The sequence below is a fragment of the Panthera tigris genome, chromosome A3, assembly GCF_018350195.1.
Source record: "Panthera tigris isolate Pti1 chromosome A3, P.tigris_Pti1_mat1.1, whole genome shotgun sequence".
Taxonomy (NCBI): Eukaryota; Metazoa; Chordata; class Mammalia; order Carnivora; family Felidae; genus Panthera; species Panthera tigris.
The window spans coordinates 64,750,044-64,777,775 of NC_056662.1; the positions used below are offsets into that span (position 1 = coordinate 64,750,044).

The 27,732-nt window shown below is 37.3% G+C and overlaps 1 protein-coding gene and 1 long non-coding RNA gene across 8 annotated transcripts in view; both read right to left on the minus strand.

Annotated features, from left to right (window-relative positions):
• The window catches only part of SRBD1 (S1 RNA binding domain 1), a 199,460-nt gene that overhangs the window by 100,786 nt on the left and 70,942 nt on the right, over positions 1 to 27,732 (minus strand). The gene's annotated exons all lie outside the window — the stretch shown is intronic.
• Positions 15,594 to 26,033, minus strand: LOC122237301. 2 transcript variants are annotated; one of them, XR_006215684.1, is made up of 5 exons: positions 25,951 to 26,033; positions 23,976 to 24,077; positions 22,328 to 22,408; positions 20,896 to 20,965; positions 15,594 to 15,664 (listed from the first exon to the last, which is right to left on the minus strand). It is a non-coding gene; the product is annotated as an uncharacterized LOC122237301 (long non-coding RNA). The 2 variants fall into 2 exon arrangements; XR_006215685.1 differs by having other exon boundaries at positions 22,328 to 22,411.

Below are 27,732 nucleotides of genomic sequence, written 5' to 3' on the forward strand. Positions count from 1 at the left end.
GCTAGCGTGCCAGGAAAGCAGGGTGCGTGGAAAAAAAAAAAAACAAAAACCGCTAAAAACAATATGGTGAAAGAGAAAAAGAAAACACACAAGCTCAAGATTTCAATAGCGCCAAAGAAGTTCACCTTCAGATATGTAACACTAGCACCATCTGGTGGATGACTCGTTAGAAACAATTCAATTGCTAGTTTTAAAAAAGAGAGAAAGAAAAGAAAAAAACATAATTCCAAGCCTTCTTTCAAAATCTGAGCATTTTCCAAAGAGAATAAGCCTGGCAAAGGTACAGTAATCACACAGAGGACCCATCATAATCCCGGGAGAACTTCAAATGTCTACCAAAGGTGGGTATGTACTCTCAGATGGACATCCTATCATACCTTACCCACACAGCAAGATTTCAACAGTACAGAATTCCCTTGGCTACCTTTCCTTCAGTGCTCCATACATAGATATAAAGAACACTTTGCAGCCACAGAGAAAAAAAAAAAAAAAAGGAAGACCCAAATTAGCAACTATGGAGCAGAACTTTAATTTGGAGTTTGAGCTTCCTCAGAGCACCAGCTACCTATCCTTCCAGGCTCTAAACAAACCAACGGTTAGTTTTGATGCTATTTAGTATCAGAGGTCTATGTTCACAAGGATGCTATGTCTCTACAGTGGACCACTGTGTCAAAATATTACGTTGAAATCCCTGGTACTACTGGCAGTAGGACATTCAATGCCAGAGATGCCAAAAATCACTGGTATCTTCAAATGCTATTATAGGGGAAAGCAAATTAACAAACTGAAAGACAAAAAGGATGCAGAGCTTGTCTCCCATTTGGTTTGTCTCTTTTTAATGTTTATTTATTTTTTGAGAGAGACAAAGACAGAGCACCAGTGAGGGAAGGGGACAGAGAGGGAGATACAGAATCTGAAGAAGGCTCCAGGCTGAGCTGTCAGCTCAGAGCCGACACAGGCTCAAACTTATGAATGTGAGATTATGGCCTGAGCCACAGTCAGACGTCCAACTGACTAAGCCACCCAGGTGCCCCTAGTCTCCCATTTGTAGGCTGGGTCCCTCAAGTGAGGTAGAAGCTACTCCTGACCAAGAATGGCTTGGTCTCCACTACTCTCCACTACTCTCCACAGTAAGCATCCCTTTTATTCTCTCTCTCCCTTCCCTTCACTGTCTGCTTTCTCTTTTAAAAATCCCTTCTTTATTTCTTTTTCCCCATCTACGTTTGAGATCAACATGAAGTTGTCACAAGTACTGCATGGTACCACGAAGGGAGCTCAAGAAAAAGCTGCCACAGGAGCAACCACAAGGCCTGGAGCCTACGTGATGTCAGACTAAGCAAAAGGACAGGGCCTCCTGACTCCAAGACAAGAAAATCCGGCCCAAAGAGAGGAGCATTAACTGCAGAGGAAACTGTCGTCTGCAGCAGTACTGGAAACATTCCACGTTCACTACTGATAAGACACAAAAATAATAATGACCTGATTTTACAGTGAAAATGTCCTTTGGTCAACATTTTGAAATGTGTTGATTTAAAGAACATGATGTCAACCTATCTGCCGAGTCCCCTACCCCCATACATCAAAAAGTATGCTTCTTCTGATTCTTACATTTAACTCCAAAATCATTCATTGACTCAATGTGTACTTACTCATATAATAAACCAATTATCTGCATTTGTTTATTCTTTTTCAAACATAATGCTATTCAGATATAAATTTGAGAGTTGCACAGAGAACTGTGTAGAATTTTCTTACAAAGGGAAAAGTTTGCTTCATTAACTCATCTTTTCACCTTTTCTAGTTTATCTATGGGAGTTTATCCACTAGTAAATATGAGTTCAGATTGCTAGAGCACAGACTTTTTAGAATGAAACTTACTGCAAAATATTTTATTCCTTTATTATCCACCCAATAACAGAAGTCAGGGGCAGCTTGGGTGGCTCAGTCAGTTAAGTGTCTGACTCTGATTTAGGCTCAGGTCATGATCTCATGGTTGTGAGATCGAGCTCCCACGTCAGGCTCCACGTTGGGTGAGAAGCCTGCTTAAGATTCTCTCTCTCCCTCTCCCTCTGCCCCTCTCCAGCTCTCTCTCTCTCTCTCTCTAAAAAAACAAAAACAAAACAAAGCAAAACAAAACCCAAAGAACCCAGAATCGGAATTACCAACTTAGAAGATATACTATTCTAATATTTGTCAGTAATAGTAAGTGTTCAATAATGCAATACTAATTATTAAAAGTTTTAAGAAAGAACAATAACAAAAAAGGGGAGAAGCAAAGGAAATGAGACAATGAAAAGTAAAATAATAACAATAATTAAAAGGACACAGACCTACTTTGCCAACAACTTGTAGCCCAGTTCCTTCTACCCACAGAATAAAGTTTTGGTAACAGCAATGGTTTGTGTTACATTCCCTAATACTCTTCTAAATAATACCATTGACAATCTCAGTGAATTTCACTAATGACACACATTGATCAATTTTCATACCCATCCCCCCCCTCCCCCGCCGCTGCCCAATCCCTGTTAAGGGAGACCCTATCTAGGAACATCATCTTACACATTCACCAGCTAGCAGCCTGCAAGTTGGATTACCAAGCCCAATTCTGGAGCAGCCTCTACCGTCAGAATTTCTTTTGGCCACCCGGATAATGCCAGGGAGAAACAAAAGAAAAAGAAAAAAAAAAAATCAAACCTGAACACACAGGCCATGAATAAATAAGACCACTACTCCAGATCAACCACTTTTCTAATCATGGTTTTTAAAGATACACTGAACAGATGGAAGGAGAGAATGAATTTCAGTTCAGCTGACTGCTCCATTTACTTCTTTATCTATAGTCAGATCTTTACTTTTTTGGGATCACTGCACATTTCTGGCTCTGCTGTATTATACTGTGTAAATATTTAGGAGAAATAATTCCCTTCAAGGATCTAAATTTCCACTGTCGTTATGGCAAATGAACCTGTTTATGCTATGTTTGTTAAGTAACAGCAAGCCTAAAAGTACACAGGAATTTACTAACATATGTGGTACACAAACATCACAATCATAAAGCTTCTCGTGGGGACATAGCAAGAACATGAAAGGCCAGTTTATTTTTATTCCCACTGCCCTGTAATTTTCTTTAGCTCTACTACAACAGTTCTTAATTCAAACCTTCCCTGCAGTTACAGGAACAGGGTAGTCTGAATGTACACACACCATACTCCAAACTATCATCTCATTTGACCTTCCTTGATTCTAGAACAAAGGTTCTCAAACACGATCCTGCATCAGAATGTGCTGCAGGCTATTAAACCTTAGCTCCCTGGGCCCCACCCCCAGAGTTTCTGCTCCCCTGAGGCCAAGAATTTGCATTACTAACAAATTATCTGGTGGTGCTGGCACTGCTAGGCCTAGGACCACACTTTTCATTTTACAGCTTTACTGTGGTATAATTCACAGTTCACAAAATTCACCCATCTTAAAGTGTATAATTCAATGACTTTTAGTAATGTTACACAAGCATCATCAAAATCCAATTTCAGAACACTTTCATCCCCAAATGACAGTGTGTGCCCATTTACAGTTTTCATTCCCACCTCCAGCCCCAGGTATCCATTTTCTATTCACTTCATCTGGACATGTGTCATAAATGTTATCATAAAATATATGGTCTTCTGAGTCTGGCTTCTTCACTTATGAGATTTTTGAGATTCTTCCATGTTGTAGCATCAGTGTTTTCTTTTTAGTGCTGAACAGTATTCCATTGTTCTAGGTACACCACATTTTATTTATCTTTTCACCAGTTGATGGACTTTGGGGTTGGTTCCAATTTTCTGGTATTAAGAATAATGCGGCAGGGGGGCGCCTGGGTGGCTCGGTCGGTTAAGCCTCCGACTTCAGCTCAGGTCACGATCTCACGGTCCGTGAGTTCGAGCCCCGCGTCGGGCTCTGGGCTGATGGCTCAGAGCCTGGAGCCTGCTTCCGATTCTTTGTCTCCCTCTCTCTCTGTCCCTCCCCCGTTCATGCTCTGTCTCTCTCTGTCTCAAAAACAAATAAACGTTAAAAAAAAAATTAAAAAAAAAAAAAAAAAAGAATAATGCGGCAGGGAGCCTAGGTGGCTCAGTCGGTTAAACATCTGACTCTTGATTTCAGCTCAGGTCATGATCTCACTGTTTTTGAGATCAAGCCCCCTTGTTGTGCTGCTGGCACAGAGATTCTCTCTCAGAAAAACAAACAAAATAAAAAACAAAACAAAAACATTAAAAAAAAAAAAAAGAATAAGTCTTTATGTTGGACACACATTTCATTTGGACAGATTCCCAGAAGTGGAAATGCTGAAGTATAAGTTTATGCCTAATTTTAAAAGAAACTGTCTAGGTGCAACTAACGAGGGCTCCAATTTATTCATTTCCTTGATGATCCTTGTTATTGTCTGCCTTTTTGACTAAAGCTATTCTAGTAGTTATGTGGTATCTTTTTACTTGTAGTTTAATTCATATATCTTTAATTAATAATGGTGCTGTGCATTTATTCAACGTATTTGTTGGCCTTCCCTAATCTTCTTTAGGAAATACCTATTCAAATCTGTTGCCCATTAATTGGCTTGTCTCCTTGTTATTGAATCAGAAGTGTTCTTTATGCATTATAAATACAAGTCCTTTATCAGACACGTGACTTGCATACATTTTCTTCCAAATTTTGGCTTGTCCTGTCATTTTCTTAATGGTCTTTTGAAACACAACGGTTTTTAATTTTGATGAAGTCTAGGGCTATACTTTGAGAACCACTGTTCTAAAGCCTCAAAAATTCAAAAGAAATAAAAAACCCTTCAAAAATGTGAAAGCTTAGTGGTTTCCCATCTACATCAGCAAATATGTAAACGTCACTCACATCCACTTTTCTGTTTTGTTTTGTTTTAGCAAAGCCTATCACAACTATCATCCTAAATATATTTACTGTTTTTAGGAGGAAAAGAGAATTTGGAACTAATTGGCTTTAACATATTATGGGGTGAATATATTCAGCTGCAAATGGGCCTGAGATATCAACTGGGAACAATGGAAGGAATGCTAGCACTACACAATATGAACTTCTGAGCCAGTATTTTCAAAATTATTAATCAGTCCTATGGCTTTTAACACCATGCTTAAAGATGTAAGAAATATATCAACTCTACAAATTAATGGGAACAAAGATAAATCGTGCGCCATGGTAGAGATTATCGAGACAAGAGCATTCCCTGAAAGATACATTTATCTTGATATTTTTGTCTGATTTTATTAGCCTTCCTCACTTAAGGGCCTTTTAAGATAATTCATATATCATTACAACTTTTCCTTTGTTGAAAAGCTATTGAACCTTAAATCAAGAGGAGCCAAAGATGGCAACCAAAGTTTTAATCTTGTCTAGAACTATAACTTGCAAGTGTATGAAACATACTTCAAGAATATATAGGGTAGGTTTAATTCATGTAGAAGCAGTAGTAAGATTAGTAGTTTCTAAGGTGAAACCCAAAACACTATATGTTTATCCCTTGATGATTACCCAAAAAGTAAATCATAAGATTAAGAAGTTTATATGAACATTGTTTCTATAACCATGACCTGAGATACATATTCTGTGACCTTATGGAAAAACCCTAAAAATAGGAAGGATCCAGTTAAAAGATAAAGAAAATCCATCTGCAGCACGAGTCCCGTATATAATTCAAGTTAACCTAGAATGTAAAGCAGGAAGCTTTGATTACTGTAAGACTACCAGGCTTCCACTAAAATGTTTGCAAATATTTCTGTTCCAATGCATGGATACTGTTGATTAACACAGAAGTCATTAGTCCTCACTGCCTTCCAATTGCTGGAGACAGATTTTATATTTCTACTAATTTCCATACATTACACTACAAGGAACAAGCCTATTGGCCAATATTCACTCTCCCTTTTCCACTTAGCCACTTAAGGCCACTAAATAGAAGCTGTCCAAAGAGATGCCAGAAGATATAGTTTCACAGGTGATCCATGGCTTCTCAACACGGTCTCAACAATCCCAATAACTTCACTTTTAGTCATCTTCTCATCCACCCCATTTACGTTTTTTGTTGGTGGTGGTGGTGGTGGTGGTTTTTTTCAATTAAATAACTCGAGTCAGTGGAAAACTCCTAAATTATAACAAGTTAGGGTATCACCATCTTTGTGATGTTACTGGGCTTGTGATCCAACATAAATATCAAGATATGAGAAACAGAAGAGTTTACATAATAGCACACAGCCAATTATGATTTAGCCACAAAACTGAAGGGTAAGAATAAGCAAAATATAATAGCTTTTTAAGCTTTCATTTTATACCAGAGTTCAGCTCCTTTCCTCAATCATTTAGATACCAGTTACTACAAGGAACAAACTCAACAGGTTAGCACTTCTGTCTTATTCACCAGTCTTTCCTCTGGATGGCTCAAGGCAGAAAAAAACAGAAGCAGCAAGGACCTCAAGTAAGATGTCTTACTCCTGGCCATTGAAGATTTGACAGTCATTAGTGTGTGCATGTGTATGGCAATACGGTCATAAAAGCAGCTCGTCCTTGAAAATATGCAATTTCTTAGTGAGGTTCTTAATAAAAATGAGGAATACAGAGGAGTACTCTGCCCTAACCTTCACCATTTATCCAGTGAAATCCATAAAGTAAACACTAAAACCTTTACTTATACAAATAGCAAATGGGTATCACACCAAATAGGTATGAAGGAGAATAAGAGCACATAAACAAGCACACACAAATCTACATAAACCCCATGTGCTTTCCAAAGCTAACAGAGCTGCATACTTCAGCAATTCATCCATGGAACAAATGCCCTCATCTGATTCCTGAGAAAGGAAAGAACGATCAGTTATATCTGTCTTCATCTTGTCTGAAAATCTTGACATCTTTCAGCAAGTAAAAGTTCCAAATGGCAGGTGTCAGAAGGCCTTAGCCTCACATGTGGTGCTAGAAGGCAGGAAAAGCAGCAACAGCGTGTGGTCATGTCACAGCCACACAGAAGCTGCCTAGAGAGCACATTCTGAAAAGAGCAAACCTCAGACGTGGTTAAATCAATCTGGTGCCAGATGCCACTATCGGAACAAAGCCTCGCTGCCAAAGATTAGCTGCCCGGAGAAACACTGAACTTCAAGATTCTCACAAAAGGGAAAATAGCTGAGTGCAATGGTACCTATCCCTATCCTGTCTGTCTGATAATTTGGTCAAACTAGCCCCTTCCATGCAGAGAAGAAAATGGCTATAGTATGCTTTGCTTAGTCTAAACATGGGCATTATTTTCACAAGGGCCCTTTCAGTTATTCTAAAGTAATAATGTACATCTCCTGCATTTGCATAGTACTTTTACCTTTTTGAAAGCGTTTTAAAATCTACTAACTCTAACTTCCCATAAGGAAGTCAGCATCACAAATACCTCTTCATTTTACCTATGGAGTAAAAGGAGTAAAAGAGAACCAAAGAGCTCAAGTTAGGCCAAGATCATGTGAAACCAAGACTTAAAAAGAAAAAAGTGATCTCCAAACTATTTGGCCAGACTTCTTTCTGTTTAGATAGCTACTTTTGTCTGTTCCTTGCCTCCCAATCATCTTTTCCCGATAATAAAGCTTTGGAGCCTTTTGAAAGTTGTCTGTGAAGGTCAATCAATAAGCATTTTGTTCCCAGAGGTTAATGTAATTGGCATGATGGTCTCGGGTTTCTCCTCAGATCTGACTCTTAAGAAACAGTAATGAGGGGCACCTGGAAGGCTTGGTTGGTGGAGTAGGCAACCCTTGATCTTGAAGTTTGAGCCCCAAGCTGGGTGTAGAGATCACTTAAAAATAAAGTCTTTAGGGGCGCCTGGGTGGCTCAGTCAGTTGAGCATCTTCACTTTGGCTCAGGTCATGATCTCACAGTTTGTGAGTTCGAGCCCTGCGTTGGGCTCTGTGCTGACAGCTCAGAGCCTGGAGCCTGCTTCATATTCTGTGTCTCCCTCTCTCTCTGCCCCTCCCCGACTTGTGCTCTGTCTCTCAAAAATAAATAAAACATATGAAAAAATCAAGTCTTTGAAAAAAATTTTTTAAAAAGACATAATAATGATTTCTGAGGAATATTCAAAGCAGGAGATGCTGGAGAAGCATAAAAATAAGTTATTTGTTTACGGAGGAGCATTTATCAGGTCATCTAGTTAGATACATCTGAAACTAAATAAACTAGGATTCACTCAGATGAAGAGTACACAATATAATGATCTAATCCATCCATGGAATAGGAAATCCATTATCATTAGGGTTTTTGCTCTATTCAAATATACAAAGGGATCACTGCACCAAAGATTTATACATTAAAACACCTGACTTCTTCCCATACTTCAAAAGACAAAGCATAAACAGGAACCAGGACCTCACTTGAATTCAAGTTAGCAGTTGGTTTTTTTCTACATTTTTACTTACTATGGCTACACCACTGAAATTCATTCACTTTTCATATACTTGTGTCTGTTTCCATACTAAAATAATTCGTTGGAATCTACATTATCTTGTCTTGCCTTCTAAGCAACAAGCAAGCACTATTCTTCAACTGTGTGCAGTTGCTCACATAATGTCTCATCTTTGTACTTTTAGATCTTATTCTTATGGGAAGGATTAAAGTAAATATCGATTAACACAGACCCACATTCACATAAGGACTGAAGAGTACTCTCACATATATGTTCTACTCCATATGTTCTATGTTTTTGGCAAACATATTTTATCTCAACAACACTCAATGTTAAGAAAATCATAAACAGGAAGTAAAGGATCCTAAAACTAACAAATGAATAAACATAACCTCCACGTCTAATCTTACCTAAAAGTAATGACATCACCCCCATTCCTTCATAAAGTTTCCTGCCCCGAAATTTTAAAACCTGGCCACTAGATATTTACATACTTTTAAAAACACATTATACTAAAGAAAGTTAAGTTGTTCAGATATTTAGTCACAATGTAAAGGCATATACTCTTTAAAATTAAAAACAAACCTAAAAATAACACAAATTAGAAGCTAAAGCTGAGTTCTTGAGACTCCCAAAGGTAAGAAAGGAAAAGCAAGTTATGCTGTCACTTAATATCTACTTAACACCATGTGTAAAGAAAATCTGTGATATAATCTGATCCTGAAGAATTTAAACTACACACTTCCTGATTCTCCAGTGCTGGCAATCACCTCCAACAGTAACTGTGCACAATGGCTGAAAAAGGTTTTAAAATGATTTTATTTCCCTTAAGTCTGTTTAAGTATGAAGTCTCTATTCCAAAGTAAATTTTAAATGACTTGATGTTGTTCTAAAAATATATTTTATATCAAAGGGATCCAATGAATTTTTCCTGTTAATTTCAAGTTTTCTAACTCAAATTTAGGATGATTATAAGTAAAACTACAATATTTAAAGTAATGTTAATGTAGCACATCACATAGTCAGGAGTAATATTCCAACATCATTTTCATTTGAAAGTTGTAAAAACAAAAACAAAAGTGTTAAAATACAAGCCCAAGTGTATGTATGTTAATGTTAACTATGACTTTTTTGATTCTTAGAGGAAAACTGAATAGTGGTGTTTCTTCTTTATGTGCAATTATAAACACTGGATTGCTAAATACAGTAAATAAATGATTTTACTAAAAACAAATATAAAAATGATTTAAATAATAGGTCTTTATAAAACAAAACAAATTATTTGTAGACAGAGGCATTCTTACACAGTGAGAGGGAGGATGTTAACTTTTTCCTCATATTTAAATGGGAGCGAAAAGAAAAAGAAAGAAGAGAGAAAAGGAGGGGGAGAGACACAGGAAGCAGACAGATAAGTGTTTTCAGGAGAGAGAGAAAAAGAGCAAGCAAGCACACACATAACACATACATGGCTGGCAAATCCATTAAAGTATTTTTTTTCACGAAAGTACACAGGATACAAACTAATAACGGCTTATAAAGAAGTAACAGAATGTAACCAGTCGACTCAAAGCAGTCTTCTTTGCCAAACCATCTACCCACCCCACTCTCAGGGGATACACTGGTAGTAAAAAGAATGCATTTTCCTCACCTGGAATAAATCACTATCATCATGAGCAAGTTTGAGAGTATCCATTTCTAACCTTATCTGGTGGTTAAAAAACAAAACCTCACGTATTTGAAACACACACATACAAAGAAGAAACTAAAAATCACTTTTTCCTTTTCTTTCAGCCTATTTCCCAGGCTTAGAAACCAGGCTTCTGTCAGCATATATTTTTCAAACACCCATTTAAGTGTTTGGTCCTTTAAATATTCCCCAATACACTTGGAATAATGCAGGATTCTAAGATGAATTTTAAGAAATAAGTGAGCATGCATGCTTTTGTGTGTGTGTGTGTGTGTGTACACTCTAGATTTGCTTCAAGCTTTAACTTCACCATTTAAAAATGTAAATTTTTCATTATATAGAGATACATACATAACAGATCACTTGTATCTGAAATTAGCCTATTCCACCATTTTCAAATGCGAGGAGCAAAATTTTAAAGCCAAGTAATACTTCTGAGTTAAAAAGATGGAGTCTACAGTATAATCAGAGAACAAAAAGGCATAAAATTTACACAACTCATACCCAAGTTTATTGTTCTCCTGGAAAGTTGTGCTTTCATCACAAACGTAGAATATATGGCATCAGCCCCACATCTTAGTATCTATAGGGAAAAAAGTCTTTAAACTGTGTAAGAATCATTTAGGTGAAGGAAGGTCCTATGAAAACACCTGCCAAGAAGCTTGAACTATCATATTAAATGGATCACAGGGTTTACAAAGTGCTGCAGACGTTCAAAGGCATTCCTGGCACTGAGTATCACAATCACAGCGAGAAGACTTCACTTCGGGCACATGTCTAGGTCATTTCTCTGAATTGTTTCTTGTCAAATTAAAATGTCAAAAATTATTCTATCAAATGCTGTCCCTAAGGAATGTAGGCTCAACCCAAAGCACAGCTACCAATTAGTAAAGTCGGGCCTCTTAATGGAGAAAAAATTTCTTTTTCTATTGATAACTGAAATTAGCAGGGTCCAGAAAGAAAAGTTTCATCTCAGCAGTTAGTTTAAGTGCTACTGATAGCTATAATCACATGCAGGCTGCAATTCCTTTTGAAAGGCTTTTCAAATGAACAAATACAAAGAAAAAAGAGAAACACAAGTGTTTTCATAGTGAATGACTGTGTAGGATTACTGAGTTATAAAAAGCCAAGGTTAGAGACCCAGATATACATGAGTATTGTGAACTAACAAACCAAAGTCAAATGAAATCCTTGCTCACTCTTTTGACAAGGTCAGTGCACCCATCCCTTAGCACAATAACTGATTGAATTTCAAGTTATAGAAGGAGCTTCAGGAAAATAAAATCCACCACAAATCACTTAATGTTTCTCTATTGCCTCAGATGAGCAAATAAAAACCTCTAAGGAAAACATTTCCTGTTCACTCTGTTGTTTCCCAAAAGCTGCATATCACTCAGACTGCCTTGGGGAAGTGTTCATTCATTAGCAGTGTAAGTGTGCAGACGTAACAGATGTTCTTTGGCAGCCAATCCTACTGTATCTTTATCACTTCAAAGTCCAGATGAATTGGGGCGCCTGGGTGGCGCAGTCGGTTAAGCGTCCGACTTCAACCAGGTCACGATCTCGCGGTCCGTGAGTTCGAGCCCCGCGTCAGGCTCTGGGCTGATGGCTCGGAGCCTGGAGCCTGTTTCCGATTCTGTGTCTCCCTCTCTCTCTGCCCCTCCCCCGTTCATGCTCTGTCTCTCTCTGTCCCAAAAATAAATTAAAAAAAAAAAACAAAAAACGTTGAAAAAGTCCAGATGAATTTACATAATATGATACTTGTCATTTACCCACAGACATAGAAGGCATGTGCACCTACTAGAGCTACTGATTGTCCATGAACTTCCCCCCCAAAAGTTCTAAACCTTGATTTCAAAGGACAAGAAATACATACAAGCAACAGGACAGACAAGCTCACAAAATACAACCGTTTACATGAGGCATGCACTTAAGTTATCTAGTCTTACAATTTGGCAAAAGCACTGTATGACCTGTGGCTATTAAAGTAATCAAAAGGTCTGGTTTTAACTAAATCAAGAGATAATATTAAAAGCAAAAATTCAATGGTATATATTCCCATCTATATATCCCTTCTGTACTTTTCACCAAAAGCCTCTTTGATTTGAAATATCAAACATTTCCCAGTGTGGTTGCTTTTTAAAGTTTCCATTCCCGGAGACTAAGTTTCTCGGCTTTGTGGCTCAAGCGATGACAAACAGATCATTTCCTATTCACTCCACTTACCTCATCATCAACAAGACTGCTAGAATCCAGTTATGTTAAGAATTATTTTCAACAGCCACCTTCAATTACAAATGTTTGACATGATCACAGACTTCCAATGCTAATCCCCTTTCAAGCTGAAATACCCACACAAGGGCCCTTTGAGACACACAGCATGGCTATTTTCTTTGCTTTGCCTTATCCTGCAAAGCGGCTGAAATACACTTGAATCCTTTCTCTCCACTCCCATCACTACCATCCATCTCTTATGCAAAGTAGCATGCAGACCCACATGCCTTTGTCAAGACAGAAGTCTTGGTTAAGACTGGTTAAAACACTGTTTTTCTAAGTATGCTTCTAAACCTGAAGGCTGTTTAAAGACAGGAAATGAAAATCTTCATGTAATTGACTCTCATTTCCCCAAGTTTTCTGCCTACGGATTATCCTTCCTTAGTTTTCCTAGATTTGCATGATCTGAGTATACTTAATTTTCGGAGCCCTACTGCTAACCACAATTCTGGACGTAGAAACTTTTAGTCTGGTCTATTCAAGAAGAATACCCATCACTTAACCCAAATGGAAAGAAAACCTGAATCTATAAAAAATAATCGTATCAACATACTAAACTACACTCATCTCCCGAAGAGATTTTTTAAATTTCAAAGAATAATACAATTTTCTGGCACATCAAATTCAGGCATTTATGCCAAGAGCATATGTTGAAGTCTTTACTATCTCCAAGTGACAATCAGCTTGGGCTTTGAACAAAAAGAGGATGATTTTGCATTAGGTGTAGGTGGATTCATGAAAATCTGCTCCTAACCTGAATTTTCACAAGTCAAATTCCATTTTAAATACATTTTAAATGCAACAAGACAGCTCCCCAGCTAAAGGAACTACAAAGTGAAATTTAATAGTGCAAAAAATTACTTGATAAAGCAATTGGTCATCCCTTCCATTATGAGCTTTTAACTTGTGATTCTGTGTTTAGAATTTGCATAATTGAATTATACTTTTCTTTCCGCCTGCACCATACTTATATGAATCATGGAAACGTGAACCTCCATGTTTTACTGTTAGAAGAAAGAAAGGCCTGTCCCCCTTCACCTAAAGCTAGTTTGTGTTCCTAAGGGAAATGGGAAGAAGTAAAAACCTCCTGCTGAGAAGGACCAAGCAAAAATACAATAATCACTCACTAATTACCCTTGGGACACATCCCCTCAGCTAACTGGAAGTGAAATCTGAAAGTGAAGGATTTCAGGATATGTCACCTCCAAATTTGCCACTTTGACAAAATAATTATTTTAAGTTGAAGGAATCTGAGAAACAGCAGGTACAGGAACCCCTTCCCCCTTGAGGCAGGTCATGAAACTCTCCTGTCAGAGCTACCTTCCTTGTATCTGAGTAAGGAAGCATCCTTACCTCTGAAAATGGAGGGATGCCGAGAAACCCAATACATGGGCCTTGCCAAGTTTCCACCAATTTACTACCCAAAGCTCATACGCTTTTTGTCCTATCATGTTTTTCCACAACTATCCACTCTTCCTCAAACCTAGTATCAAAACACTCAGATTTAACCACTTCTTTGGGTCTTCATTCCCTTATAAAGGTTCTTGTGTCACATAAAACTTAAATGAAATAAATGTGCAGGCTTTTCTCTGTTAATCTATCTTTGTCAGTTTCACTTTCAGACCCAGTCAGGGACTTTAAGTCAAGGAAAAGTTTTCCCTCCTCTACAAAACCAAGAAATCAATCAAGCTCTACCTTCAAATTCTTTCCTTCCTCGTCACGCCACTATTCTTCTAGAACACTTAACCCAAGGCTCCAGTGAGGTCATATCCACAGGACAGCACACCAGAAGTGGTGGAGAGATCTCTTTCTTCCTCCACATTCTTCACCATATAAAAACTATGTCAGGCCAAAGGTAATCCCTCAGTGATTATTTCCTATCAGCTGCTAAGATTTCTGGCTCAAAACTGCCTACTTACGTAACAAGGGCGAGTTTACCCCCAAAAGGCCACTCCTCCAGAATGCTTCCTTAAAAAAATGACCAGTTGATGAAATGGTTTCAACTCAGCATTGAGACAAACTTAGTTCATGGTGAATTCTAAAACATTTAAAAGTGGAAGAGGGTGGGAAACTCAAGAAGTGTTGTATTCCACTACCTTAATAACAAACCATTTAAAAGAGTTTGAGGGCCCACACAGAACAAAATCCGGCTAGATTGATCACTGAGCCTCAGGCCCCTTCAGGAACATGAGGTCTTTGAGGGTATTCTGACCCTACTACTGTATTATGCATGATTTGGGGAAATTCTTTAATGTTAAAAACAGATGAAAATGGATTAATCTGAATATAAACTCAGTCCTGTTCGGAAGGTTTTTGCTGTTGTCTCCAACTTCTCCAAACGAACAATCAAAGATAAAAGAGTAAATTAAGAGTGTTAAAAATAGGCAAGTTTATTCCCTTAAGTCAAACTTCCCAGAAATGCCTACCATATTTAAACAATAGAGAGGTGAAAAAGCATGTGTGCTGGAAATAGTGTGAGACTGAAGATCAGGTAGCCTGACCCAAGTTCCCATTCCACTAAGTCTTTAATCCCTATTAGCCTGCAGTCTAGCTTCCTCACCTGTAAAATGCAAAGAATACTTAACAACCAGGGGTTTACCATGAGAAACAAATACGGATCAGATCGGATGGGTGCAAAGGCGCTTGAAGGCAGTAGGAAAGCCATGGGATAGTATTACAAAGAAGCCTGAAGTAAAGAATTTAGTAAAATCTACTTCTTTTCACCTATAAGAGAAGGATATCATGATTTAAGTTAGAAATACATAACAGAACACAAAATGATTTACTATAAAGGACATTTTCTAGGTAAAACTCTAAAGTCAATATTTGAAAGCAAGGTTCCTGATTTTTGACTGAAGTAACCTTTTTGCTACAAACCAGCCACATGAAATTCTTACTGAGAGGACTTCCCAGTTTATGAAATCACATTCTACAAGGCAGTGACGTACTGACAGAGCAAATCAGCAGGAAGAAGTGGTTGTGGTGAGGTAGTGTCCTGGGTAATCACTAAATGATACAAGTATAACTTCCCAAGAAAACTGGTATGAATCTCAACAAAGAACAAATGTGAGAAATCAAATTTATGTGGCAACTCACCTATGAAAGAAAAGGAAAAAAAGATTATTTTACTGCCATACATTATTTCCTAAAATGCAAAAACACCATTCAGAAATGCATCCCAAAACAAATAATTTACCTGTGACTTAGTTTCAGCTAGTTTTCAGGCTCAAATTAAGCAGAAAAACAATTTTATATGCTTCCATAATCCATGACTGAAATGAAAACAAATGCATGTCACACTTCTGGGCCCTTCTCAGCAAGAATAAAATGGAATGGGGGTGCTGGAACTGTCTGAGACCTTCTGGCTCCATCATTATGGAAATCGATGAACAGTCTGAGTCAGGGTTTCCAGAGGAAATATCTATTTTCATCACAGTCCCTCTGGAATAAATGCTTTTCAAAGTGTTCCAATTCTCATTTAAACCACTTTTAAAATTATTAACAACTTCCTTATACCTTCAAATTTTATAGCACTAACAATTTTCAAAGCATTTTCAGCCCAAAACTCCAAGTCTGTCTTAGATTATGAACAGCTATCATAGACTGTGTTCTTTACCAAATATCCTATTCAGTCCTTTTATCACTGGATGTCACTCTTTCATTTTCAAAGGCATTTCTGTATCTCATGAGAAAACATACCACTGAGCAATATGACTGAGACACTTGGAAACTAATAGTGCTTTAAGCTCCAGAACAGCACATTCAGTGAGAATCTAGGAATAAGAGCAGATGTGATGATACCCTATTGGACATGAAGTGTGGAGGCACTTCTGAATGAAACGGGACTTAAGATTAGCTACTGAGTGGTAGCATTTACAGGGTCTGACACTGTAGTTCTCCAATATGCGTTAGCTTTCTCTAATTGTCACGACAACCCTGCTGTTATCCCATATAACAGCTGAGGAAACTGAGGCACAAAGAGGTTAGGTAATTTGCTGAAATTAATACAACTAGAAGTGGCAGGGTTACAACAGGAACCCACAGTCTGACCTAAGAGCCCAAATTCTTAACCGCTATTTTGAGCTGTGTACTACATTCAGCACAATGCAGCCATCTCATTAATTTTCATACTCCTGAGAGGCAGATATTATTCTAATTTTGCCAATTAGAAACCAGAAGCTCAGAGAGATGAAGAAACTTGCCCGAAGTCAGACAGCTAATAAGGAGCAGAGCTGAAGTTCAAACTCGAGACCGTAGGATTCTGAAGTCTATGCTCCTAGACTTAGCACTAGACATCTCATCTACCAAAGAGGCAGTGACTCCTCCACCTCCACAACCCCTCACCAGTCATCGTGACACTTAGTTCTCCTCCTCTGGCTCTCCCACACAATACAGACTCTTCAAAGAATCTACTGAATATTTAAGTAATTATCCCCAATACCTCCCAACTTCCTTGAGCACTGCTAGGAGATTATTTTGATGAAGTCCAATTTACCTATTTTTTCTTTTGTTGCTCATGCTTTTGGGGTCATATGTAGGAATTCTTTGCCAAATTCAAGGTCATGAAGATTTACTCCTATGGTTTCTTCTCAGAGTTTTACAGTTTTAAGCTTTTACATTCAGGTCTTTGATCCATTCTAAGTTAATTTTGGTATATGCTACAAGGTAAGAGTCAAATTTCATTCTTTTGCATGTGGCTTTCCAGTTGTGCCACCAACATTTGTTGAAAAGACTATTCTTTTCCCATTGAATGATCTTAGCACGCTTGCTGAAATCAGTTGGTCAAAGAAGTGAAGGTTTGTCTATGGACTCTCAGCTCTATTCCATTGATTTATATGTCTATCTTTGTACCACATACCATAATTGCTTGAAGTTTTGAAATCAGAAAGTGCAAGTCTTCCACTTTGTTCTTCCTTGTCAAGGTTGTTTTGGCTATTCAGAATCCCTTGCAATTCCATATGAATTTTAGAATTGCCAATTTCTACAAAGAAGTCAGCTGAGATTCTGATAGGGATTGCACTGAATAAGTAGATCAGTCTGGGGATTACTGCCATTTTAATAATGTCTTCCAATCCATGAACTTGTGAGGTCTTTCCATTAATTTAGATCTCCTGAAACTTCTTTCAACAATGTTTTGTAATTTTTAAGGGTAGGTTTTACATTTCTTTTGTTAAATTTATTTTAGTCTTCTGGATGCTATTATAAATGGAATTTACTTCATTTTTGGATTGTCCGGTATATAGAAATATAATTGTTGTAATTGGCCTTGTATCGTGTAACATTGCTGAACATTTTAATTAGTTGAGCAAGGTTTTTTTAGGTATATGTTTTAGTATTTTCTACATATGAGATCATATCATCTGTGAACAGAAATAGTCTTACTTCTTCTTTTCCCATCTGGATGTTTTTTATTTTATTTTTTGCCTAACTGCCCTGGCTAGAACCTCCAATACAATGTTGAATAGAAGTGCCCAGAATAGATTATCTTGTTACTGATCTTAGGGAAAGTATCCAGTCTTTCACCATTAACTATGATGTTAGCTCTAAGTTTCTTCATGTGCTACTTATCTGGTTGAGAAGGTTCTCTTAATCTTTGTTTTTTTTGGTGTTATTATAATGAAAAAAACGTTGGATTCTGTCAAATGCTCTGTCTACTAATCATATGAATTTTGGTTTTTATTCTTTGATATGATCTATTACATTCACAAATTTTTGGATTTGGAACTAACCTTACATTCTTGGGATAAGTCTCACTTGGTCATTGTGTGTTGTTTTATTGGTTGCTAGATTTGGCTTGCTAGTATTTTGTTGAGAATTTTTACATTCATATCCATAATTGATACTGGTCTATAGTTTTCTTGGTCTGGTCTTGGTATCAGGGTAATACTGGCCTCACAGAAGAAGTTCCAAAGTGTTCCTCCTGCATTCTGGAAGAGTAGATGAGGAATTAATGTGTGGTAGGATTCAGTGGTAAAGCCAACCGGATCTGGTTTTTCTTTGTGGTTAGTTTTTTGATTACTAATTCACTGTGTTTATATGTTATAGGCCTATTCAAATAATCTATTTCTTCTTGAGTCATTTTCAGTAGTTTGTCTTTTCAGGAATTTGTCCATTTCACCTAAGTTATCTAATTTACTGGTATATAATTTTTACATATTATATATAATGTTATATATTTTTATACATTATTAATCCTTTATATAAATTTTTATTTTTGTAAAGTCAGTAGTGATTTCCTCTTTTCATTTCTGATTTTAGTGATTTTAGTCTTCTTTTTTTCTCTTGGTCAGTCTCATTAATAAGTTGTCCATGTTGTTGATACTTTCTAAGAAACAACTTTTGATTTCAAAGTTGAATTTCTCTACTGTTTTTCTCTTCTCTATTTCTGTTCTCTTCTCTATGTTCTGTTCTTTATTATTATTTCCTTTCTTCTGCCTGTTTTAAGTTTAGTTTGCTCTTCTTTGTCATATGTGAAAGGCTAGTTTTTGCTTTGAGATTTCTTTTTTGAACACAGGCATTTACAGTTATAAGTTCTCCTCCTAGCACTCCTTTAGCTGTATCCCATAAAGTTTGGTATGTTATGCCTGTATTTCCTTTCAATATATTTTCTAATTTCCTTTTGGATTTCTTGTTTATTTATGGTTAATTATTTAATATTCAATTTCCATGTATTTGTGAATTTCCCAATTTTCTTTCTAATTTCTAATTTCATTTCATTGTGCTTATGGAGCATGCTTTATATTGTTTCTACCCTCTTATATTTTATTTGTTCATCACCATCACTGCTTTAAATTTTGTTTTTATTATGGTAAAGTATTCACAACATATTATCATTTTAACCATTCATAAGTGTACAACTCAGTGGCATTAAATACATTCACAATGTTGTTTAACAAACTAGTGTCTATATCCAGAACTTCATCATATCCAACCCAGACTTTATAGCCATTAAAAAATAATAATTTGCCCTACCCCCTTTCCTCCCACCCCTCCTCCTGTTAACCTCTATTCCCCTTTTGTCTTTATGAAGAATGCCTATTCTAAGTACCTTATAGAAGTGGAACCATGCAATATTTATTTGTCCTGTGTCTAGCTTCTTTTCATGTGCTTATTGGCTATTTGTATCTCTTCTTTGGAGAAATGTCTATTCAAGTCCTTTACTAATTTTTGAATTGGGCTGTCTTTCTGGTAGAGTTGTGGGAGTTCTGTATGTATAATGCTGGAACCAGCCCTTTCTTCGCTGCTTTGCTAGATCTCTGTAGGTTTCTGGCTGCATCCTGGTGGTAAACGTGGAGATCTTCTGGCTGTCATCAAAAATGCCAAAAGCAAACTGCTCTTTGGCAGTTTGTGTGAAGAGGTGTGAATCCACTTTCTCACAAGGCATCCTGGGCTGGAGGGGTATCTCTTCCAGATGTACTTCAGTGAAACCAGATTCAGAGCTTGAGCAGATACACTCCTGCAGGCATGGGCCTAACTCGAACCGGCAGCAGCACAGAAGTATCAATGGGGCCACAGAGCCTGCTGCTGCTGCCTCTGCACAGCTCACCGCTCATTGCTCAATGCTGGATGGGCCCCCTTTGACATCTGGAAATGCTTTCTTTTGACTAGTAATTGCTTGGGATATAAATTTCCATTCTTTACTTTTGTCATTTCTATGTCTCATATTTTAGATATATATTTTTAAACACGAAGAGCAACTTTATAAGATTGTTGTAAGGATGAAATGAGTTAATGAAGAAAGTATTTAAAAGACTGCACCACTCCTCTAACAGAGGCAAATTCCATCCTCTCTGAAAGAAAAACACCTTAAATGCAGGCATCAAGACTTTCTAGAGTTGAGATGCCAGGAAAAATGAACACACAATTAAAAAAAAAAAAAATCACGTAATGTATGTGCCTAAGTCAGCAGAAGTAACAAAATTTGCTTTTGAACCAGCACATAGACACGGCTATAGGAGTTACCACAAGCAGAACAAGCCTGTATGCTGACGGTGCACTCCCCAGAGTGTGCGATGGGGACGATGGAGCACAACGAAACTGTGCTTACTCCAGAGAACCTCGTGAGCTCCTTAAGTGGGCACACAACAGGCCAGATGAGCTTGTTGTCCCTATATTGCTGTGGTAAAGGCCTTCTCTTCCCTGAGCTAACAGAGACCAAGGTTTAGCTTGAAAGGGCTGGGGTGTGAGGTAAGATGGTGGTATGACCAAAGGGGTAGCCATACTGCACAGCCAAGGACCCTTTTACAAACACTATGGATTACAAATTATGTGCCAAGCACCATTCTAAGCATTTTGTGGTGTATCACCCCATCTCATCTTCACCAAATCCTATGGTGGATAATATTATCATTCCCACTTTAGAGACGAAAAGACCAAAAGATTAAGCGACTTAACTACAGTCACTGTGGCAGTAAGGAATGAAGCTATCCACAGACTGTTTTCTTAACTACAAAAGTAGAAAAAGAAACCCACCCATATTCAAAGAACAAATATTCCAATTTACCTGGCATATAAGAATTTCTGATATCTGAGGATACCCAATATGAGAGAAGAAGGCATTTAAGTGGAATCCACTGAAAATAAGAACCACAATTTCACTATAAATAATAGAAACAGATCAGGGGAAGATTTAAATGAAATACCTTGAAAAATAAAATACTGAAGATGGACTTATTTTAGCTTTTATTTAATAAAATACAGGTTTATAAATTATAACTCTATCCTAACTCTTATAAGGAAGGGTAACATATTATTCCTTTAAAAAATTTTTTTAAATGTTTATTTATTTTTGAGAGAAAGAGAGACAGAATGCGAGTGGGGGGTGGGGGTGCAGAGAGAGAGGGAGACACAGAATCCAAAGCAGGCTCCAGGCTCTGAGCTGCCAGCAGAGTCCAATGCAAGGCTCAATTCACGAACCATGAGATCATGACCTGAGCTGAAGTCGGACCCTTAACGGACTGAGCCACCCAGGCGCCCCATATTATTCCTTAATGAATGATATCAGCAGCATAACGTAAAAAAACTATGCAGACTCACACTACAAGTGCTTGAAAGATAAACACCACGTCTTGGGTTGAGAAGGGAATATCAAGAGATTATCTCGGAAATGTAGCTTGAGGCCAGCTAATGAAAAACCCAAACTCTTAAAGTAGAATGGCAACAAGAGACACTGAAGGAAAGAAAGAAATAGTAAAAACATTCCTGAGGGAGAATCGACAGGATTTGAAAGTAGTCTGAATGGAGTATATAGCTGAATTTGTCAATTTTGTACCCAAGGGAATCACTAGCAAAGTAGGGGCTTATAAAAAGAACAAAAACACATGAAGAAAAATAGTTTTGGGAGCCAAAGCATGGAATTAAATTTGGTTGAATCTAAGGCACCAGAGTGATACTCAAATGACTGGCCACTAGCCACTGAAATTTGAGTCCAGATCTCTGGAGAGAATTTTAAACTAAGGATATACATTTAGAACCCACAGATGAAAAGATGAAGCCCCAGAAGAATGGATAGAGAAATTATCAAGGAAAGGAAGATATATAGAGAAGGAAAAGGGAATGAAGAAAATATTTGGAGCACTAAGTTGAAGAGCAAAGAAGAGGTGGAAGGACGCATAGAAAAAAAGAATGATCAGAAATAGAAGAGTATTTAAAAGAAGTGGGAGAAATATGAGAATATAAACTGAAAAGGAGTCCAGATAAGCTGAACCAAATATTAATTGAAAAATATTGCTTCTATGTAAAAACAAATGAAGGATGCTGTACTTACACTGAATTCTGGAGACAAACTTTCCTCCAAGTTATTAAATTCAACAAGACAGGTACATTTAAATTTTTCCCACTTAACACAGACTTGTCACTTCTCACTAAGGAAAGGTAGCCAGAAGGAGGGAAAAAAAGCCAGTAAGAAAATGAAGAAGAGTAGAAGCAAACCAAACCTGAAAGATTAAGATGCTCCAAAGGCTCAACATGTTACTGGGAGATTCTCCAGTCAGCTTCCTTTATCCACTTCTCATACCCTGCTGCCAAAACCATGAATCAGAAACACATCAAGTCTCAAATCTGAAAATTTAAGCATGGCTCTTTAACATCCTTCCAGTCTTTCTACAGCTAACAAAAATTTATTAAAACAGAAAAAGACCAACTTCTTGGTAGAGATTTTACTTGTTACTTTTCCCACCAAAGTCAAAACCTAAAAGTAGCACTTCATATTTAGAACAAGATACAGGATTTCCTAAAGAGCTTGAGAGGTAAAGGCCCTCCAGTAAGGAAGTTCAGGTAAGAAAGAAAATAGGTACTTGGGTTCCTCTTATATAACCAGTGAATTTTAATTCAAAATAAGTCTAGGACCTGGAAGACAAGGAAATCACTGACTCGTACAAATCAGAGCACATGATTTGAATAGAAATGCACATCTTCAAAATATTTCTTATACGTTGAAGACACTACAGAAGCTTCTTCACATCATATCCCTCCTCAGAGTTTTAGCATTTTGGCCATGCCAACATCTGAATTTGGAGCCACAGACATCCGCAATATATTACTGAGTGTAACTTAAAATAACAAGTAGAACGTGACAATGGCAATGATGACAGTGTCACCATTTAAACCACGGAAACTGTATGAATTCAAACCTGTTGGGAACTGGGAGGGGAGTCTATCACACTTCTTGTCATCCCTTATATTCCTAGATTCATGAAAAGCATTCTGCTGAGGAAAAATAAAATGCTTTGAAGAATAAGAGGAATTTTAGGTAAATGGGGTAACTAAGCAAACCTAAAAACCAGTCGAAAACATATCAATCTACTATAAGCTGGTGGCTCATTCACAAGCTCAAATTGCTTACCACTAAGTAACTGAGAAATATACTTATGATCCTTGACTCTGTTGATCCTTCCAATTAAGCTTTAGATTAACATAGTTAATATGTTTGGAAGATTAATTATACAATATTAGGGCTAATTCAGGTGTTTTAACTACATTGGCCCGAAATTAGATGGGATACACAAAACTTCAGAATCTTAAAAAAAAAAAAAAAAAAAAAAAAAAAAAAAGGCGTGGATCACTATGTTAACCAAAGAACTAGACAATACTCTGTCTCATGAACGCTAAAATGCTGGCAAAATAAGATCCTGAGGACTTTCTAGGCAGTATCATGCTTCTCTGTCTCCCAATTCCCTCGGACTATAATGAGGCAAAGCAAATTCTTAAAGGAACATATCTTCTGTGCAAAAAAAAAGATGCTGTTAACTATGAAGGGGCAGAGGAAAATGTGGCATGAATGGAAAGGTACACATCTTCCAGCCTTCATTCTACTACCGATTTCCTAACATCCTCCCTTCTCAACCCGAGGTCACTCTTCCTAATGCCAGGGGTGAGTCATTTAGGGCAGCAAGAATTTCTGAATTTCCCGTATCAGTAAAAGGGCCAAGATGTACCTCTTCCACCCACTTCCTTAATCGTAGACTCAAACGCCAAATAAGTTGCATGCACTGCTCATTCCCCACATAAACTAAGCTATCTGTCTTCAGGAGACCTCTGTAGCCCTGTAGCACTGTGTTGACAGTGAGAAAGGCCATTACCAACCTCCTCTGTGTCAGGTTTACCGTTGGTTTCTTACACTGGACAGGCCAAAGACTTTAGGTTCAATAAATTGCCAAGACCAGGTGTGGCTTGAAATTTATTTTCCTGCCATATAGGAATAAAAAGTTAAGCAGGTTAAGTGCAAACAAAATTATAGAATATCAAGAGAATATGCTATTTTTAGAGCATTTTAATACTATACAAATACATTTTAACAAATACTAATTATAAAAAGCTTTTTATTACAATGATTTTAAAAGCCTTCTGTAAGTCAAGATGAAGTAATTTGAAAACAAAGTATAAATTTGAAAGTAAACTTCATTTTCTAAAACATTCTGTGATTTTTATTTTTCACTGTTTAGATTAAGATAAGTTCTATGATAAAGATGATAGGAATAGATCCGCAGATAATCCTTATGATTATATCTAAAAAGCAAAATGCTTTTATATATTTTTTCTCAAGTAGAGAGAAACATCCAAAAAACATTTGAAACAAAGAAGGAAGCAGTTTTAAAAATGAGCCACGAGGGGCGCCTGGGTGGCTCGGTCGGTTAAGTGTCCAACTTCGGCTCAGGTCATGATCTCACAGTCTGTGAGTTCGAGCCCCGCGTCGGGCTCTGTGCTGACAGCTCAGAGCCTGGACCCTGCTTCAGATTCTGTGTCTCCCTCTCTCTCTGCCCCTCCCCTGTTCATGCTCTGTCTCTCTCTGTCTCAAAAATAAATAAACATTAAAAAAAAAATTTTTTTTTAAATAAAAATAAAAATGAGCCACGAGAAGTTCTACCGCCATATATTTAGCCCAGAACAGAGACAACAGCCTCTAAACTATGCATTTACAGGAAAATAAATACTCCACAATACATATGGCAGACCTTGTTTGAGTCCTGTTTCCTTTGTTTTTCTTCAGACTCAGTTTCCTGCATTATTATGTTGAAAAGCTTTTTCTCAGATGGCTCAGTAAAGAATAAACAGGCTGTAAAGTTAAACTGGGTAAACTGTTTCTGAATAAGATACTGACTTTGCCTTTTATTCTCTCTTTCACTGAGGTTTGATGAATCTTATCTGGCCACCCTTTTCAATCTCCTTATAACCAAGGTGAGTGCCTCTTCAACTCTAGCACCACTTTGGACTAAAGACTCCCCAACCCAAAGAAAAATACCAAAATGAACCATCTTGGGAGGAGCATAGTTGAAAATGAGGTTGTTCCTCTCGTTTACTGGCGGCTCTGGCTAACTACTGCCACCCAACCACTACTACCCCAGCCACCACCACCATGATCAGTGTCCCCCCCCCCCCCACACACAAAAGACTTGAAACAACTCCTTTAAATTTCTTTTAGTGCAGCAAGCAATAGCTTGTAAAAGGATGCAAACCAGCTGAAACATTTGACAGACAGTGTTAAATACCAGGGAATTCCTATCAACCATTTTACTTTAAAAGGTACTTTGATGTTGGCTATCTTTCATGTACCTCTTTCATGGCACATTAATAAAGAAAACGAAGCCGAAGTAAATCAAGTCCCAAGGTCACATCTAGAATTACAGCACTGTAGGTACCTGATGAAATACGGATTAATGCTGCATGAGTAGTGAATAAATAAAAGCACCTCCACCACCAATCGGGCAAGTTTTACAAGTGCTTCTGAACTTTATTCTGCAACTAGACCTGAGACATCTTTAATCCCCCCTGCCCCTGAAACCTAATTATCATAATGTGAACCCAAATGTTAGGGTCCCTTCAAAATGCAAGTGCTGTGAAGCAGAAAAGTAATGGGAATTAAGCTGGGTGTAACCTTAGAAATGTATGGATGTGGGGGAACTTGAAAGTGGTATTTCAATAAGTTAGAAGAGCATAATACAAAGATTTAGCCACATAAAATATATTAGACTCAAAAGGTTCCTCCTTCAAAAAACAAAAACAAAACAGAAAATAATATAAAACACAAATAAAGATGGATTCAAAAACTATTTGCAAGTACCGGTTCCTGGTCGCAGAATCTTCAAGTCCTATGTAATCAAATGAAAAGGATCTCAACAACAAAGAATTCTAGCAATCTTGCATTCTCCTAATGCAAATGAAATGAGACACACATCACAGTGATTCTGTACAACCTGAACATTCCTAATTAAAAAAAAAACTTAAATATTCCCAAATAATCGATTGAACATGTTTTTGTTGTTGTTGTTTTTAATGTCAGCCAAAAGTGAGAGAAAACAGCTCTTTAATGCCAAAGAAAAGAGGAAAATATGAATCAGAATGGGCCAAAGAGTTAAAAATCTCAAGGTAAAACTCTATCCATTCACAATTTGTTAATAATGTGATCTTATTCCTTACACATCTAATTTATTGAGGGACTATGATAAAAAACAAGACTTAAAATTACAGAATATAAATACATTCATTTTGTATTTACTACATAGCTATGTTCACTACAACACAGAATTCAGAGTAAATCAAGACGGCTCTGGGCCCTAATCACAGAGACATTTAGCATCCCAAAAGATCTATACTACAACCCTATAATAGGGTTCCTACCTTTACCAAGTACACCATTTACGGAGAGGTCTGTGAATAATTATTTCATTTACATTTATAAACATTAGAATCTTAAAAACTCTTCTATGCAACTGATGTCTCTATGACAGAAAATACGATTTATCTGATGTATACACTTTAATAACAGAACTATGTACATATGAAAATGGTAAAACCCACTCCACTTTTACGATCACAGTAAAATGTCAGTTTGGAAGAGAATCTAGGAGTGTAAGAGTATACATGCACAAACTCAGATGGAGAAAAAAATAAAACAATTGCTTAAAATAAGGTGTTGTTCCTTCTATTTCTAAAGGTTACCAAAAATACTCACAAAGTCCCAAAGTTCATCACTTATTACCTTAATGCTGAACACATTATTGTTTTAATTTACATTTTTAGGTTCTGTTATAGCAAATACACTTGTCTAAACAGAACATCTGTTTTGGTTATAATACACTGTATCTTTGGCAAGAACTTATAATAAAACTAACAAAAACAATCAAAAATCTTTATTGGATCTGGCAACAAAAGCAGATTTGTAACCAAAAACCTTAAGAGGAGAAATGACCATCACTGGGCTCTTGGCCAGTTCTAATCTAAGTCAATAAACAAAGATCTGCAAGAAGGGCTACAGCTAAGGGGGGTGGATGTACCTCCTGCAGATACTTAGATCGGACTTAGGGATACAGAAACACATGGGTTACAAAGCTAGTAAAAAATATTTTATTTTCATCAAAAACTGTCAAACTGAATCTGAATCCAAATAGTATTTTAAAACCACACACACATCCACATCCACCCATAATGACTCATTCCTTATGTTTCCTCTCCAACTAGCTCACTGAAATGGTCATTTAAATATGTATTTTTTAAAAGTACTCTGGCCACTTCAACAAAATGAACATAATTCATATGAGTTGTAAAATAATTTTTCTTTAAAATTTACTTACTGTCACAAGCATCCCAGAAAGGAAGCCTTTATAAACAAGAGTCCAGTGTTTATGACAGTCACAGAAACGGAGAGAGAAGTAACAATCCATAGGTGAAGGGCAGGGCACCTGGGTGGCTTGGTTAAGTATCTGACTCTTGATTTTGGCCGAGGTCATGATCCCAGCATCCTGGGATAGAGCCCTGCATCAGAGCTCCATGCTGAGTGTGGAGCCTGCTTAAGATTTTCTCCCTCTCGCTCTCTTTCTTTCTCCCTCCCTCTCCCCCCTCACAG